The following is a 2,950-nucleotide window of genomic DNA, read 5'->3' as shown; positions in this document are numbered from 1 at the left end:
TTAAGTTATATTATATATATATATATATGTGTGTTTGTTTGGAGGGAAAAAGAAATGAAAACTAGAAGGAAGGAAAAGGAAAAGAAAAGAGTATATAAAGGAAAGAAGGAAAAAGGAAGAAAGGAAAAACAAAGGAAAGAAAAAGAAAGGAAGGAAAATCCGAATTTTTCCATCTTCTTCCTCTGCTACCCGCGACCACTTTTCTCTCCTTCTCCCGCTTTCATTTTCGTTGCTTTCTTTTCTTCAAGACTAGTAGCCCAAGGTTGGGTGAGTGTTAGAACAAGGATTCCGCAACTCCACTCTTCCTCTTTGATCCGAAAACGAAGAAAAACGGTATTTGAGATTCAAACACAAACCCCTCCGTTTCTTCTAGATCTAAGCTTCGTTCCGCGAAAAGTTAGAAGGGAAAGTTGCTCACTACCACGCTACGGTGCTAGGGGACCAACTTGGAGGCGACGTTGCGAGCGAAGATTTTTACCTTTATTTTAAAATTTCTATTAATTTTTATGTTTTATAATTTTGAATATTAATTTATTAAACTATATAAAAATAAAAAACTACCCTTGTAGTAAAATCATAAACCTTTTTTAAATTAATTATTAATATTTAATTTTTAGTTTAATATCAAATTCTATTAATTATTTATATGTATATTTGATTAAATTTACATTTTTATATTTTAGATTAAATTTGATCAATTGTTTTTATTATTATATTTTTTTATATCTCAATTTTATAATTTAAATCATAATTTATAAGGATAATTGTGTAAATTATTTTTATATCATATCTTGTTGGTTCAACAAACACTAAATTCAAGCAAGATATGATTATTTATTTCTATCATGCCCATTAAACGGATACAAGATGAATTAAATGGGGTAAAAATAATTATTTTTTTGAAAAAAATATAGAAATAGATAAATTGGTACTTTATATATAATGTAAAGGTAGAAGTATAAGTGTAGGGGTACAGGGGAAAGTTTTTACAATTGTTTTAGACTTCAGTCTATTATTTCATTATTTTTTATGGACTAACTAATGAGATAATAGGTATTTATTTTGTCAATTGGGATTTCTTTTAAAAAAATTACGAAACCTTTTTATTTGGCAAAAACAACGGAAGTTTTTTTTATAAAAAGATGAAAAAAAATATTTAAAAAACTTTCACAATTATTTTTATTGAAAGAAAATCAAATGTTTTTTTCTCAAAAATATTTTGAGAAATAAGTCGATTTTTTTTTAAGAAAATTTTCAGAATTTGTTTTTATCGGAAACTTTTTTCTCAGAATTTTTTTCTTAAAAAACTTTCGGAATTATTAGATTGGACAGTCACATAATTTTGACAAATACTGTTAAATTTTTAAAATTTTAATTGATAAATTAAATTTAGAAAAACTTTTGGAATAGTTGCGACTCCTTTTATATTTAATTAGAAAAACTTTATTTTTTTGCAAATATTCATATTTTCATGTTTGCAAGAAGAACGTGCCACATAGATAGAATAAAATTTGTAAAAATTTAACCGATAGAATAATTTTTTCAGTAAATGAGAAAGACGTCACTATAAATATGATTTAGAACCTATAGATGATATGTTTTAAAAATAAGCTAAAGATACATTTGATAAAAAGAAAGATATGTTCTTATCAAATTAAGAACCATAAATGAAGCTAATACTCAAATCATTTCCATTATGAAAAACAAAGTATAGTTCACTCAAACTTATAATATTAGAGTGACAATATTAAGATTTCTAATAAATTTATAAGCTTTGACATAAGTTATTTTCGTAGTATTAATTCTCAACTTAACTAACAGACACATTCACCATTAACACAACGCGTAGACCAATGTTTATGCCAAGATAAACATAATATGTAAGCGCAGTCCCTATCCTCTTTACACGGCACATATTGTCCTGTGATTACAACAAAATTACGAGGGTTAATAAAAGAGGATAAAATATAAGACAAATAATTTTTTTTGAAAAGAATTGGAGAAAAAAACTTACCGGCACTTACGCCACTTACAACAAAAGCAAGAAAAACAGACCATAACACGAAAAAAAACATGAGAATTTTCGTCATATTTTTTCTCTTTTTATTCAACAAACAAAATCAATTTATACTTAGTTTTATAACACTTATTGATATGGAAGAAAAGCTTTAGAAATATTAAATTCTTGTAGGTAAAGTCATATTTCATATTTATCCTTTTAAATCACTCAATGAAGATTCTAAAATAAAAAACTATTATTAACTTTTCAATACATTTTACTTCTTTTATAACCTTTCATGATAGACCTGGGAAAAATTTCATATGCAACAACAATATAATAATAGTATTGAATGTTTAGAAAGTTATTTGTAAAGAAATAAAGAATTTCATGACACAAAAAATGTTGAGAATTTGGTGATGAATTACTTCAAATATGATAGATATAAATTATAACATATGTTTTTTAAGATTATATCAATAATCGGATATCTTTAGGATTCATTTGAGAGAGAAGCATTAGTCGTAAACTGTAACACCCCAAATTTTATAATAAACAATTTTATTAATGAAATAAGATTTTAAATAATTAATTTGATTTTCAAATTATTTTATGATATATGTTTATAAGTTTTGTGATTAATTTGCGTTACATGAATGCTTTATATGATCTGCTAGTTTTATGAGACTAAATGAGTAATATTGTAACACCTTGAATTTGTTGTTATTATACATTAATAGTATTTCTCATACATATTTTAATGTGGTGCTAGTAATGTTTTTATCTAGTTTTTATTTATCTATCGACTCGTCTTAGTGACTTATTTAAATTAGCGATTATGGATATTAAATTCAACTTTTATATTAGATATAGATTCATAAATGTTAATTTTAGATTGTTATTATGTTAAGCTTAATATTTTAATATTATTGCTAACTACACCTTTGGTGT

The 2,950-nt window shown here is 24.7% G+C and overlaps 1 long non-coding RNA gene across 1 annotated transcript; it reads right to left on the bottom strand.

Annotated features, from left to right (window-relative positions):
* Positions 1–1,668: 1,668 nt before the first annotated feature.
* Positions 1,669–2,183, bottom strand: LOC113786634 (uncharacterized). The gene is made up of 2 exons (XR_003472914.2): positions 2,015–2,183; positions 1,669–1,921 (listed from the first exon to the last, which is right to left on the bottom strand). It is a non-coding gene; the product is annotated as an uncharacterized lncRNA (long non-coding RNA).
* Between the last annotated feature and the right edge of the window lie 767 nt (positions 2,184–2,950).

This window comes from Cicer arietinum, chromosome 5 (assembly GCF_000331145.2).
Source record: "Cicer arietinum cultivar CDC Frontier isolate Library 1 chromosome 5, Cicar.CDCFrontier_v2.0, whole genome shotgun sequence".
NCBI classification, from domain to species: domain Eukaryota; kingdom Viridiplantae; phylum Streptophyta; class Magnoliopsida; order Fabales; family Fabaceae; genus Cicer; species Cicer arietinum.
Note: the sequence above shows the minus strand (reverse complement) of the source record. Positions and strands in the feature narration are given on the sequence as shown.